Source organism: Protomyctophum parallelum (genome assembly GCF_964188405.1).
Source record: "Protomyctophum parallelum genome assembly, chromosome: 1".
NCBI classification, from domain to species: Eukaryota; Metazoa; Chordata; class Actinopteri; order Myctophiformes; family Myctophidae; genus Protomyctophum; species Protomyctophum parallelum.
This window is the reverse complement of record NC_139697.1, coordinates 29,294,636-29,308,725: the sequence shown is the minus strand read 5'-3', so window position 1 is coordinate 29,308,725 and position 14,090 is coordinate 29,294,636. Positions and strand designations below refer to the sequence as shown.

The following is a 14,090-nucleotide window of genomic DNA, read 5'->3' as shown; positions in this document are numbered from 1 at the left end:
GGCACCAGTCTAGCAGCAATATTTGACCACCATAATGAGATGAGACTGTGACGGACCATGCACTTCGTGAAATGGCAGCCACAGGCCAGGGTTCAGCTATAGGAAATATCGACCACCATATATAACTGTATATAGACACACATTGTGTTTGCCTGTGAGTCTGTGTGTGCCTTGCCTTTTAGACCATTAGGTGCTGGTGCTAGCCCAGCTTAGCCAGCTAGCAGGCTGCGGTAGGATTCACCCCTCCCCAACCCTCCCCCTCCCACTCCCATAGGCAATGGGAACTGGGGTAGAGGGCATGAGCATGATCAGCCAGTAATATCACTCGCTGTAGCACTCCCTGCATGCATGCACACTGCATGGGGGAGGGGACAAGGGCCAGTAACATCACACCATGGTGCCAGAAAGCCAAGACTACTCTGGGAATGGCAAGAGCATGTTGCCTGAAAAGAGCTTCCACTTCATCTTTAACAGCATTTCTGTGAAAAGCAGAGTTCTCCGATGGCTGTAGTACTATCCCGTTGTCTTGTACACTCATTTCATACCGTTTCAGTTTAGTACACTTTGCACCAAAATATCCATTAAACAGTCCTGGATTACGCCTTGCGCGTAATATTCTATTTAACTCACCCGGCGCCAATTTCCCCTTTTGACGCATATTTTCGTATGTACCTCCCCGCTGGTGCCTTTTTACGAGATGCTTTAGCGGCTGGTTAGTAAAAGCTCATGAAATGTAGACGACATCGTCATCAGCTAGTCATACTGAATCCCTACTCCTGATTGGCTGCCTCGTCTGCCTCCTCTCTCTCACTGAGTGCAGTGATATTCCACCTCCCCGACACCGCACCCCCTCTCCCCTCATACATACGCATCCAGGGGGTGCACAGCCATCGGCAAACAAGTTTCGGAGGTTTTTTTTAGGAAAGATTGACATGTCAACGTGTTCGGGTGTCATGTTAATCAAATCAACTGCGTGAGTGGGTCGGACATTTCCCGCCGTTAAAGGAAAATACTGTCCGACTTTGTTTTGAGTCGTCTCATAAGAATTGTGGTCCAAAAATAAACAAACTGTCTCTGCGATACTGTTGGCGAGGTGTCTCTGTAGTCTGTATCGTTTACGTTAGTCAGTCTTTCATATTTGATACAGTCTGTCGCGTGGTCTCACAAATGCGTGTTGTTCGTCTATTACATTATCATACATGGCTCAGTTAACATGTGCTGTTTGCGCTATGTGCATACATCTTTGAAACTTCATTACCTTAGTAAGCTTGTTAGGTCTGCTATTTACAATAGAACATCTAACCACGGCCGCGAGCTTGTGACAGAGAAGCGAGTGACTAATTATCGTGCCAGTTGCCGTGCACTCCCTCCACGGCCAGAGGAGCGGGGAGGCAGGTGGGCACGGGGGAGCCCACGGCAACTGGTACGAGAATAAATCACTAATTAGTGGTCCAGGCCATAGATATAAAAACAAAATAGATGCATCATTGGCCACTGCAGTTCGTTGGAGCCATGTGTGTCAAAGGAGGGGCGCAACAGTTTACACTGGGGCGGTAAAAGTACGCCGGAAGTGTGGAAGGCACGCTACGTCATGCTGCCACTCAAGTGACTACTGGCCAATCACAGCGCATCTTTTCCGGGACTTATCAGAACCCGAACATGCGCTCTGTGATGCACGCTCATGCTTCCGCTGAGCTTCGCAAGGAATCTCAGGAACTTTTTGCCCCCTCTCGAGAACATACGCCACCGGGGCCGGACAAGGATCCTACCTTATATATAATAATAATAATAACTTTATTTATATAGCATTTTTAAAACATGCGTTACAAAGAGCTGGAACAGTTAATCACATCACATAGCAGTGTAATAATACAAGAATAAAATAAAACTGATTTAAGAGAAGCCTAAGGAATTAAAGTATTAAACAAGAAGTTAGGTCAACCTACAAAATAAACTATTATTAAACTAAGAAAGATTTAAAAACAGTGCAGGTGTCAAGTGACTTAAACAGATATAAACATACATTACAGTTATGGGAAAGCTTTTTCCTGAATAGATGGGTTTTTAAAAGTGTTTTAAAAGATGACAAAGAATTTATAATTGTCAGGATTAGGGCGTTCCACAATTTAGGTGCTCGTGCGACAAAAGCCCGGTCACCCTTGGTGACTAAGCGTGTCACACGAACTTGTAGGAGGGCCTCCTGTGAGGATCTCAAATGTCTATGGTCCAGGCACCTTGGCTGGTAATCCAGCATGACAGTGTGTCGCGGGTTCGAGTCCCGATCCTGACGAACTTTGCTGTGTGTCTTCCCCCATCTCACTCCCCATGTCCAGACAAGTTACTGTGTATATCTACCAATAAAAGGCCAAAAAAAAGCCCAAAACATATCTTTAAAAAATAAGAAAAAGCTACAATTTAAAGACGACGCTTTTTGATTACTTTATCAACTGCAAAAAGTACAGAGGTCCTTAAAACTTGAAATAAAACCAAAACATTCTTCATAGAACCAGTTCTAGATTAAGTCACTGCCTCGGGCAGGAGTATGTGCACTTTCTTTTTTCTGCCTTTCAAAATATGGGAACAAGGTCCGAAATGTATAAACAAACACTAGGCTTGGGCAATATACATTTTTGATAAACAGATTATGATGACAGTTCTTCCAGTATTTCAGTACTGGAAGAACTGCATTTCCAGTTCTACATCAGGGTAAAATCTATTAATTACATTACTGACATGTTTGACATGCCTTCCTCACTCAATATGCTTCCATTTCGCACGTCTTCCGCATACAATATGTTTCCATTTTGCTAAAATAAATGGGTTTACCGTTTACGCTATGTGTTCACAAACAAAGGCTACAAAAATATACATTCCGAAATGCAGGCTACAGAAATAAACACAACTTGAACACATTGTTTTTAGTTATCTTTCCGCTATCAGACAAAAGCATGCTTTTCTTTGCGAGATATAATGTGACTGGTCCCTTTTTCCCCCCCCTTCTTTTTAGGGGGGAGGTAAGGATGGGTGTGTGCTTGTGGTTTCATTACCGTTACAGAGTGACAGCCATTGTCGTGGCCTCAATATGTGTGTTAGGCCTTTAGGCGAAATTGCCCAAGCCAAACAGACACAGACACACACCACAGGGACATTCTTAAGGGCTGATGTCAGTGTGCTTGGTGGCCGGAGCCAAACAAGGTGAAGAATGGCAGTTCCTGTTGTCTTAGCCTTGAAGAATTCCTGTTTCACAGACAGACAGTAGTAACGACACCGACTCGAATGCTGCACTGTCGCAAATAGTTAATACAATCTCTTAAGTTATATAAATTCATGGATGAAAACGAAATCCACTGAGCTGTTAAGATTTCTGTTCTCTACATTAATGAACATACATTACATTTTGTGACTTTCTAAACCATGGGAAATGTTGAAAGTTCTAACCACCTAATCTAATACTTATCTAATCTATATCGTGAACTGTCTCCCAAACACAATACAATACAATAATTATAAATATAAGGAATATTATATAATATATATGGAAAAACTAAAACAGATTCTGTGCCAAAATTGCAGCGCTCTAGTCTAGTCTCTCCACAGTGGCTTAAAGTCTTCTGAGGGAGACCGCACAACATTCTGTTTGCCTAGAGCGATGGCTGTGTGGTGACCCACAGTCTTCTGACTGACACACCCACCCCATTCCAACACATCAGGCAAAAAGCAGGTGTCAATAGGATTAGGTATCCAACGGTCATACAAGCAAGCATGCACCCACACACAAACAAGACACACGTGCACAATTTCGCTACAGTGAATCAAAGTAAAAATCGAACAAAGTAACAACAAAAAAAACAGCAACATCAATTCACAGAATCTTCTGGAAATACTTAAAAAGGGGGGAAAAAACTCACTAAGAGTCAGTTAAATAGATACAAGCATTCTTCTTTTCCATTTTATCTGAAACACACTCTTCAACTCTGTACAAGTATGATAGGCAGGGAGGGAGGGTGGATGGTGGTTGAGCAAAGGAAAATGGAGCCAGACGGAGAGGGGCGGTGCTGAGTGCTATTCCAGATATAAAAATACAGAGTAGTCGGGAGCGGGCTAAAGCCAGTCTGGAATGTCTCGGCTGGATAATCTGTGGAATACCCAATCTCGGCATTCGCACCAATCACAGGAATCCCATCTGCCAGACAAAGCTCCTTTTCATACAAGTCACAAGTACCTACACTCGACCCCTTTTCTACCCCCCTCCCCTTCCACCCATGCCCCATTTCACTCCTCTCCCCCTGGCCCCTCTTTGCCACTTTGTATGGCATTCTGTTTTTCCATCCTTTCGTTTTGTCTATACCTCGTTTCCCTTTCTCTGCCGCCCGGGCCGGCCCCCGCCCCTCTCCAGTGGTAACCCCTGTTGGCTTGTTGCCACGGACACACATACACATGGACACGCCTGCTGATGTTTTGAAACCCTGCCAGTTACTACATAGTAAAGGGTGGGGGCAGGGGGGCGGTGGCCGAAAGCCGCTGATCTGATTGGATGAGCCTGACCCCGCAGCGGAGAAGGAAAACAAACCACAGTCAGCTGGCCTCCTTAGCGAGCGAACATGTGACAGAGAAGCAGTAAAAAGGGTGGGGGGGAGGGGGGGAATGCTGGGGAAAAAAAGGTTAATCGAAAGAGAGGAAGAAATTGGAGAAGAGCAACGGATGGAGAGAGTGTGAGCAACTGTGAGAGAGTTGATCTTCAAAACCAAAGCAAAATCCAAGCGCAGACAAAAACATACTGTCCGTCTCTTAAAATGTATGTTGTTTCTGGGTTTGTTAAAAAAATTTGCTTTACATGTTTTACTCAGCTACATTTCAATTACAAATATTGAAAACTTAACCAAAATATATTATGAATTATTTTACTAAGTAAAGCTCTATTTCCTGCAGAGCTATATTTTAACTCTGCTATTTTCACTATTATCATTATTTCTTTACCGATTTATTAGTAGTAGTAGTAGTAGTAGTAGTAGCAGTAGTAGTAGTATTTTCATTTCGGAAAAGTTCTACATTTCAATAGGCTACAGCAATACATTGGTCTTGAGAAGAAAATAATTAATTTGTATTTTTGAATACGTACGAGTACATACTTTATTTACCACTGGCGATAGATCGAGGAGGAGCTCTGGTTACTGGTGACGCGCACCGCACTCTCCCTCTCTCTCCAGTGCGTTCACAAACACGCACACACAGAGAAGAGAGAACGTCCGCCCTGCACACACACATACACATGGCTCGCATACCAGTGTGGCATCCTAAAGAGCATGACCTTTACAAGGAACGGCCTGCTGACACAAGCAGGCAGACACACACAAATACCTCGCTTGTGTACAATTTTGTACCAAAAGACAGGGAATCCCAGATTTACACTGGATTGTGCATCGGTGTCGCACACCAAAAATTGCCGATCTACAAGCTCACAGCTAAATTAACTGCAGCCACTCAACCCAAAACACCTGTTCAAAGCCAAGCGAGCGTAAAGGTGTAATTGCACTGAACAATTAAATAACATAGATTCTGTTAAATGTGGTTAAAAGAAATCATCAAATAAGTATCCGTCCACCTGTCCCTCATAGAAAGTGGCAGATTTACAGTTTTTGAACAGCCGATAAGCTCCAATGTTGGACACAACGTGACAAATGCCTTCCTTTCTATCCATTAATGTACAAAGTGCAAAGCCCTCAAATTGGACATCAAAGCTTCCCTGGATGCACGCGCGTGCGCCACACACACACACACACACTCACTCACACAGGAAACATTGGGGCTGCTCTCTAATTATTGGGCACATGTTGTGCATTAAAACCCTGGAAGTCCAACTTCACATAATCCAACTCTGCAGGCTGCTTGAAAAATGCACACACGCGCGCACACACACACACACACACACACACACACACACACACACACACACACACACACACACACACACACACACACACACACACACACACACACACACACACACACACACACACACACACACACACACACACACACACACACACACACACACACACACACACACACACACACACACTGATAACTGCCAACAGATGGAAGATGCTCTCCCAAAAAAGATAAATGCTGCCGTCATACACTCACAACTCACAAGATGCATCCATGAGTGATGAAACGTAATAGTTTGGCTCTCGATGGCAACAGCTGCTAAATCATGTTGGGGATATTTTCTCCATCCGTATGCATTGTCTGTGACACACTGCAGACAGAGAGGGCTGATGAGAAAGGCAGGAGCCAGCAGAGGAAATCCCATGTGCATGCGTGCATGAGTGAGAAAAAAAGAAGGAAAGAACCCAGGAGGTATAAACTCAAATTACAGGAATTCCTCTGGCCTTGTATCAGGCCCAACTCAGGGTTAGGTTTCCTTACAACACTGTGTGTGTGTGTGTGTGTGTGCGCGCGACTGCGCATGTGCATGTTGGAGTACATGTGCATGTATGTGTGTGTGATGAAGTTTGCCCCTCTACATTTACCGGTAGTCATTTAGCTAATGCTCCTCTCCAGTCAACCTGTGCAACCACAGAATAAGCTTAAATTCCTAGATCACCAGCATTACACCTAATAGTCTATTTAGAACAAGGTTGTAATCAGACCCGAAGCCAAGCTCAGATGAAGTTTCTGGGTTCCTAGAAGAGCCATGTGGAAGTGTCAACAGTAGTAAAGCATGTGTGAAGAGGACGGTTTTCCCATTACGATGTTCTTATTCCATTATCAGCACAAGATAATTCATATCAGAACACAAAAAGAACATTTGAGTACACATACAGCTTGTTCTTGATACAATGTATCACACCGTAAAGTTTGATGTCAAACAACTGGGGTAGAATCTTGGACATGTGGCAATTAACGCAAAGAGTACTTTAGTCGGCCCAGGCCGTAGCGTAACGGTCTGGGCACCGGACTGGTGATCCAGTCGCGGTGTGCCGCGGGTTCGACTCCCGGACCCGACACGGCCTTTACCGCATGTCATCCCCCCATCTCTCTCCCGTTTCCTGTCAGCCTACTTTCTATCCCTTAAAAAATCAATAAAGGCGTAAGCCGCAAAAAAATATCTTAAAAAAAAAAAGAGTACTTTAGTCGGATGTCAAATACTTTTTTAAATGACTTAATATAAGAACTGTTCCAAAAATAAATTAATCTAGGCACTCTGTCTGGGGGTGGCTTCGTATCGGATTAATTTATGAATTTATGTATTCTTTGGGACACAGGTGTTCTATAAAGTGATTTAAAAAGGAAAATAAAGTCAATGAGATTGTTGAATGGTGAATTATGACCCTGGGGTGTGGCTCTGACATCAGGACTTGTGTGCTGTAAGGGTTCATTTGGTTTCATTTTGGGGTGTGAGGCCTAATGCATATACCAGTCTGAGGGGGTGCCTAAAATTGTAATGTTTGAGAACTACGGCTACTGTAATGTTTCCTGGGCATTGGTGACAGCATCGGTAAAGTCCTTCCTTATGGAGAATGCTGCACAACGCCTATATATCCTTGCTCAGCCTGCTCCAGTGCTCCAGTGACCCCTCCACCCCTGACCCCTGCACCCCTGACCCCAGCTATAAAAAGACTCGCAGATGGGGGTGTGTTTGTGTGTGCATACGTGCAGCCATGCACGAGGTATAGCAGGCAACCCAGCCCTCCCCAATTCCCCCCCCGGGGAGGTTGTCATGGTGACAACAGTTTAATCTGAGGCAACGAGTCACATTTTGCTGGATTATCATATCATTAGCGGAGGCCATCCCCTCTTTGCTGTGCTGTGCGTATGCATTTATACAAGGGTGAGGGCCAACATCACAGTGAGTGGAGGGCATCCTTTGATGTAATCCAATTTTCCATTTCCATTGCACATGCAGCATGGGGCCAGGCCGCCAGCTATGACCAGAGGAAGGACTGGCATGTTATGCTGGAAACGCAGGCCAGCATACCCACTTGTGTAGACATACCCTATCCGTTTGAAGGCCCAGAGAAACCTCACCATGCAACTGAAAACCTTAGCCTGGCAATGTGCTCACAACAAAGAAATGTCTGAAATTTAAATGTATAATTACGTCCCTGTGGTTAGCAGATGATGTAGCAGAGTATCTCTCTCTTTATTACCAAATGGACTTCTATTGGAATGTTTAGCTCAAATGTGAACTAGATAAAGTGCCCCTTGGGGTACAGGTCTCCACCAGGGCAGGGCAGGTTGTGGCCTCCTGGTGGTGCTATAATAGGCCATTGTGAAAAGGGTGCCATTTCTTCTTACGCCTTGGATGGCAATTGTTCTTTTTTTTTTTTTTAACATCTGTTTATTATGATTTTTGGCATAAAAGCATTTCAGTAATGATTTACCAGAAAATTACAGATCGGACAAAAAATTGCAAAAAACATACAAACAAGAGACTTACAATAAAAAGAGACAAAACATAACTCAAAGAAAAAGACAAAAACAATAAAATAATAACTGACAAGGCTGATGACTACACGGCACTCCGAGGACAGAAACAACATCACAATCAAGTCTAAAAATCTAATTTTCTCCAAATGCAGCACTCCTCCCAGCTCCCTTAGCCACATGTCAACTGTCGGAGGTTTATCCGATTTCCAGGCTTGTAGTATTAACTTCCTAGCTAGCAGTGTAGCGAGCGAGATGGCCTGTACCTCGTATTTGTTTTGGACTTGATCTGGTTCCACCACACCGAAGAGTGCAACTAGAGGTGCCGGGGGGAAGTCTCTTTTATAAGCTTTAGCCAAGAAATCAAAATTTTCATTCCAGAAACGTTGCAATTTATGACATTGAAGAAACTGATGAGACAAAGTCCCTTGTTCTGTTAAACACTTTCCACACATGGGAGAAGAATCTTTAAAGATTTTGTTTAATTTAGTTGGGGAATAGTGCAGCCTATGAACAATCTTAAATTGAATCAGAGAGTGCCTAACATTGATAGAGCTAAGAGCATAAGAAAATGTCTCAATTGCAAGTAACGGAAGAAATGTGATGATGGTAGCTGGAAGGATTCTCGTAACTGTTGAAAAGAGGCAAGATAACCTTTACCACGACCTTGATTAAAGTATACATTTCGTAGGTTCACAATACCTTTCCCCTTCCATGACATAAAAACCGGGTCCGCCAGTCCCGGCTGAAAAGCCGGATTGGAACATATAGGAGAATCCAAATATATTTTAGGAGCCTTTGTCAATGCTAAGATCTGAGACCATATTTTCAGAGAATTTTGAATTATGGGGTTATGTCCATAAGTACTTTTCTTGATCTTAATAGGGCTATTAAGTAATGCAGGAAGACACGACCCAGAACAGGATGAATGCTCGGATGTCAATTGTTCTAATTCTAATTAGAACAATTCCCGTTATGAACGATTCAAAATAGATTCATAATTTCCAAAAATCCAATTGTGGTATTAAATGTAAGCTTACCCTAATCACAGTAAACATCATGTCTTCAGTAATTTTCAAGTTACTGTAGTCAGTACTAGTCACTTCAGATCAGCACAGCTGTATTGTATTGTAGTATTGAATTGAGAATCATTTTGAATAGACAATCGTTTTGAGTTGAGAGTTGAATCGAATCGTGACCCCATGAATCGGAATAGAATCACGGGACACCCAAAAGATTCACAGCCCTAAGAGATAATGTGTAACGATTTGCAGGATTTTTGGACAGAATCTGGAGGAGTAATATTGCCGGAGATTTGCTGTACACAGACGGCCTTCGGCCTGGTGGAGAAAATTAGCTGAATAATATATTGGATTACAGTATGTGCACAGGAATTAGAATACTCTTTTTAATGCCAAACCAAATAAGTGAGAGATTAATTCCTGTCCATCTCCATAAATTCTCTTTCCCCAGTAATCAGATAAACTGAAGCTAGGGTTTTTGAATATTCCGGCAAAGAACAGAGGGCTCTTTTCTCCAATGTCTCGATTCCTTCTCGTCTTTGTATTCATATCTTGCTTAGTTTAGGGCTGAATTTCCTTATGGGATGTCTGTATATATACAGAATATACAGAAACTGATAATACCAAAGTGAAAATTCCTGCCATTACGAGTTACGACTTTCTATTCTGTTTCGTTAGCTTAGCTATAATTTCCCACAGTTAGTGTGAGAAAAGAAACGGAGAGTTACAGCAATTATCTTGAGGGCGTCTTTTCCCAACCCTGATCGTTAGCTAAACGTTATGGAAAACTCTCTCAACCTGACCCCTTCCAGGATTAGCTAACCAGCGAGACTGGTTGATGTTGACGACTAGCCTATGCTAACTACAAGACAACATACTGTATGACCATCCAACAGCAGAGTGGAAAGGTTTTGGCTTGTCTCCTAGCAACATGAGGGGGTTTGGATGAAACTGTCTCTCTGTGTGTGTGTGTGTGTGTGTGTGTGTGTGTGTGTGTGTGTGTGTGTGTGTGTGTGTGTGTGTGTGTGTGTGTGTGTGTGTGTGTGTGTGTTTCCTGGCTCCAGAAGGAATGTGTCTATGAGGAAAGGGATTCAGCAGCTAGCAGCAGCATTCCCCTGAGACCTCCATGCAGTATAGTTTTCCTCCAGTCCTGACCCCCACCCCCCCAGCCCATCATCACCATTACCACACACCCACATATCACCTATACGTTTAAAGTGTACGTGTGTTTGCAATAGAACTAGTGCAACCAGAACGTAATCCTATAAAACAGACAGGTATGGGTTGTTATATTCCAACTCTAAGATGTAGCTTTATAATTGGACTATATATACTTCAGTGACCGTCTTTGTGAACGTGTGTGTGCATCCTTTTTCACACAGCAGAGAGAAGGCTAACCATTTCCATATTTGGCATATATCCCTGTGGGCTATTTTTCTAGGAATCAATGTAATTTTCGTTGCAGTTGGAGCACGTATTGGGCCATCATTAGGATTAGGCAAAAACACTACCGGTCTCCCAGTCCGCTGCTGTAGGCAAAAAATTCCTCGAAAGGGTTACGTAACAGACAGTACAGAGGGGGAGAGTCCCCGGCGCCTGGAAACTCCAGCTCTTTCTTGGGAGAGCCTTCGGGTGGGTTTTAGGGGTTGGCCATGGGGCACAATGCACGTTTAGAAACAGGGTGGTTCTCGGAGCCTTAATTTAGAAGTCCAGCCCTGTGTCGTCTGTTGGAGCTTGTCAGAGAGGAATAGGATGTCACTTGAGTCACTCACTGAGGACTCGGAGTACTGCTACCAATTTATACCATAATATAACAATCCTCAGAACACGAGGAAAATAAGAGCCAGCAGCGCACACCCCTTGCATCTGCCCAGCAACAGTCCACAGGAAGACAATGCATTGATTTGACAATAAACAATAACTTCCTTCATAAAAAGAATGGGGAATGGCATTCTACTTGATGCCCGAAAGCCGTACTTTCTTCTATTTTTAACCAACCATTTGTGTTATGATTATCCGTCTCTCTGAACAACCACCAAGTCAAATGCCTTGTGTGTGTAACCTACTTGGCCACTAAGTGACCCTTGCCTTTAGGCTTGGGTGTTATCTATTTTTCATACCTTCATGACATTTCACCGGGATACACACTATATGACGATATTTGTGTAAAACAAAATACCATCTAGTGGCTTCCGAGTGCAGGTACATCAATTAGCAGGTGTCTGGCTAGAATCCCCTAAAGCTTAGGGGATTCTAGCCACTACTGTACACTAAGTACTGGTTTTCAGTAAACATTTTAAGATGGACAGTTTAGGGCCTAAACAGTTCAAGATGGACAGTTTAGGGCCTAAACAGTTCATCTTAAAATGTTTACTGAAAACCAGTACTTAGTGTACAGTAGTGGGGGGAATGCTTTCCTTCATCTTTTCAAATTGGACTACAGTCAGTGATTATGCATATATCTTGACTTGAACAATGACTACATCACCTAATTGCTCACATGCAAACATGAGCTTCAGTGTTCAGTGTTGCCAGATTTTGCGACAGAAACAAGCAACCAGGTCCAAAACAATCCCAAAAGAAGACACTATATGGCGTATGATATCACACACACACACAGACGTGGGTCCCCAGCAAAATTAGTAGAACATTTGTATAAATGAGTATTGCATTCAGATCACTTTAACCACTTTCGCCTCAGCTATTTGAAAATAATAGTAGATCTATAAGCTCACAAAATTTCAAAATATCTTGAAAAATATATGAAATATTTGGTATATTTCTGAAACATTTTAAAACCACAGATCGGTGAACAATAGGATCCACTGGCTGTTTTCGCCGACACATTTGAATCCGCCCCTCTAGACTAGAAATCACACTGGTAGGGCAGGCTGACACTTTAGAAACAAGTCCAAAAGACCTGATCTGACCCGTAGATCTGGCATTTTCCTTATCTTTTCAGGATACTATACTGTTGTGGGACAGGGGAAGTATAAATGATGCCTAAATGGTTAATTGATTCGTTGATATAGTATTATGTAAAAATAGATATTAAAAATACCACAATTATCGATTAATCAAAATGTAATCGATAGAATAATCAAGAAGAAAATAATCAATGGTTTCAGCCATAAATCTGTGGGCTGAACAGAGATTAAGGCATGGATACAAGTCATGTGGTTAATAAACTGCTTTTGTAGTTGGAATAGGTTTTCTCAAGATGACTGATGACTTAAATGATATGTGGAAATATTTTAGTTTCATATCCAGTCATCTTTAATAGTTTATCTAGGTAGGAGACCTAAATAGCAGAAATGACCACCAGCCATTTCCTTTCTACCTCCACTAATTATTCTGTTGGCTGAGCTCCCTGTTGTAATACAATTTAATTGTATCTACAGTTCATCTTCTCCAATCAATATTTTTGATGGTATTGAAAATCCCAGTCGGGATTTCTAAATACCCTGCAATTATAATTATCTCTAAACTACTTTTCCATTGATGAACGACGGCAAGACAGAAAATATGAAAGATCTCTTTCTAGTTGCATGGAATATACAAATTGCATTAAGTGAAAAGCATTTGTTCACCAACGTATCTGTAGGGACAATTCTACCCCTTGTGTCTAAACACAATTTCACAAAACCGTCTTGACGGAGTAATGAGTGTGGGGAAAAAACAACACTTGGCAGAATGCCACTTTGCTGTCTAAGCCAGAATTTTCTGGGAACACCTCCAGATTCTCCAAGAAAAATTAAGATCTAGCATCTTATAAATTAGCAGGGGATGGCCTTTATTGAGGGTAAATAGTTGCAGTCTTTGAGAGCATGTCAACCATCAACCGAGATTAATTGATGTAGGAACTTGGAGTTGAAGTTGATAAAATGCCAAGAGAATGGACACACCAGAGCTGAGCTATATAATATTGGGGGGGACATTTACTTTTTACAAGGGCTGATGCTGGCACAGATTTTGAGACGGCAAGGGGGGGCCGAAGTGATGCCTTTTTTCCACTTTTCCTCAAGAAAGGCTTGGTATTTTGGTGCAGTATTCACAGAGCAGAAAGTAGAGGTGTGGGAATTGAGAGTGTGGACCAGCCAACACCAACTCAGGACTCCTGTCTAGCATCAGGGTCTTGAGCTCTGCAGTGTTAGTTCTGCTGTTATACCACACAGTGTATCTACATAGGTGACACGCCTCTTTCCTTTCCTGGCTGCGCCCTGCATTGGGTCCCACAGTGTCAAGTTTGCTTGCCACCAGTTCTGGGTGCCTGACAGTGCCCAGCCATGCCAGCCTCATCCTTCTCTGACCTCGTCTGTGACCCGTGGTAAGCCCCCGTAGAGGTCCACCCATGTGACACCAAGTGTCACACATAGCATTCTTGTGTGGAAATTAATTGATTCTAAGAATGCATTGTGATGTGGAGTGGACATGGATGATTCTCCATCGATGCATTACGTGATAATAGCCTGCTAAGGTTTATTGTCGATTTACCAATTACTTCCAAGAGCAGTGTCACATTGAACTGTGAATAAATGTCACACTACATGCTAACCTACATGCTAGGATAACCCTATTGGAGATATGACTGGGAATGAGTCAGATAGGATTGGGAAGCCCATTTCCACCACTTAATAA

At 42.8% G+C, this 14,090-nt stretch overlaps 2 protein-coding genes across 3 annotated transcripts in view; both read right to left on the bottom strand.

The window, feature by feature from the left end:
- Positions 1 to 14,090, bottom strand: part of trim71 (tripartite motif containing 71, E3 ubiquitin protein ligase) — a 39,193-nt gene that overhangs the window by 21,351 nt on the left and 3,752 nt on the right. The gene's annotated exons all lie outside the window — the stretch shown is intronic.
- rpl14 (ribosomal protein L14) overlaps positions 2,103 to 14,090 on the bottom strand; it is a 143,006-nt gene continuing 131,018 nt past the window's right edge. The window contains exon 7 of one of the 2 annotated variants that reach the window (XM_083768320.1): positions 2,103 to 2,113. The gene's annotated coding sequence lies outside the window, so the exon portion shown is untranslated. Of the gene's footprint in view, positions 2,114 to 10,259; positions 10,271 to 14,090 lie in introns of those variants that run through there. The other variant, XM_083768319.1, reaches the window with a different exon arrangement.